The sequence below is a fragment of the Mytilus edulis genome, chromosome 9 (assembly GCF_963676685.1).
Source record: "Mytilus edulis chromosome 9, xbMytEdul2.2, whole genome shotgun sequence".
NCBI classification, from domain to species: Eukaryota; Metazoa; Mollusca; class Bivalvia; order Mytilida; family Mytilidae; genus Mytilus; species Mytilus edulis.
This window is the reverse complement of record NC_092352.1, coordinates 61,750,606-61,752,279: the sequence shown is the minus strand read 5'-3', so window position 1 is coordinate 61,752,279 and position 1,674 is coordinate 61,750,606.

Here is a 1,674-nt window from a genome sequence, read left to right as displayed (position 1 = left end):
AAGGGTAAGTCTCAAGATGTTTAAAATACACAAGATGGGATGTTTGACTTTATCAATCAATAGCAGCTCTTTAAATCACAAAGTTTTTATGTTTATCCTTTCATATGTTTTTATGTTTATCCTTTCAAATGTTTTACCAATATATTGATTAAAAGGAAGAAAATGTAATAAAAATGATTAATTTAAAAATCATTCACTTACAACGAAAGGTCGTTCTAGATTATAATATACAAGATTTTGTCTAATAGTCAAAACTAAATTTTGATAAATAAAAGATGAAAGGTAGACAATATACATTAATTTAACAGCAAAACAACCATTAAAATAAAGAAAATGATGTCCATACAATATCACAATTTCTTCTGACAAAATGGAAGAAATTTTTGATTGATTTTGTCTAAATATTAAAATATTAGATAGAAGGTTCCCGAAACACAGAACTTAAAATTTGATGTAAATTAACAAACAAAAAAGACCACACTGCATGAATACTGTAAAATTGAGCAACACTTACCGAACAAATAACTGACCATTGTTCAACACTACAAATAATACTGATCAACATATTTTCCTTTAATTGTTTGTATTCAACACCGCTTTCAGCAACCTTGGCTACATCATGGTGGCCAGTTTTTCATGGTGGAGGAAGCCAGAGTAAATGAAGAGAACTACTTTCAACCCGAAAGAAAAGTGGCAATCCTTATGAATGAAAGTTGATGTATTTATGATTGATTGTCTATGGATATTTGTTTATTAAAGGCCTTGTCAGTATAAATTGTTACAGTACTCTGGTCTGGAGGTAATAATGTATACAACATGGAACAATAGTTACTTGCACTTGTTTCTGAGAACCTTGCAAATGAAATCTCAGGATTTTTAATATGAAATATAATAAGAGTGAAATGGACATAAAACTGAGAAATTCAAAATGTTTCAATATCAAAACCAACTTTATTTTTTTTCCCTTTTTATGCATCTAAAGTGTTTGTTGTTTTTAAGAAAATAACTGGAGACTAATTTGAAATATAATCAATTACAAACGAAAGTGAACCAACATACCCGAGGGTATGCAGGGTCGTTATCATAAAAAACATAAAATGTAGAGAGTCTTAACAACAACACTTTAGGGACTGCTGCAGAAATTTATTGATTGACATGTTTCGGTGCCTAGGGCACCGTCATCAGAATAAAAACAATACATAAAATCATGCTGAAGTACAAAATCGGGTTGTTAAAATTTTAAACGTCACAATGTTACAATGGTAAGTAACGTTATTAATAGCAACTGAAAGTGAAAGTGAAAGTTCATTGTAAGTATGTAAATAAACTATAAAAAGAAATTAAAATAAAATGTTTTTGTTGTGAAAATGTTTGTAAAAATTATTCTGCCAACATGTGAAACTTTGAAATATGTTTATCAAATAAATTAAATTGAATTCGTTTCAGAAACAATCATTCACAATTTCTGTGTGCAAGTATAATTTTGAAGACAAAATGACTTGTAATAGATGGGAGATAACTCTAGTAAAATTTAGAAGAGGAAACATTTTCATTCTCATTTTCTGTCAATTCAGAAGTTTTTGCATGAATTTATTATTTACTAATCTCACATTTTATTTGCTCAACTTTCGCAATCTTGAATGCACACATACATTTCTAAATTTAAAATAAATA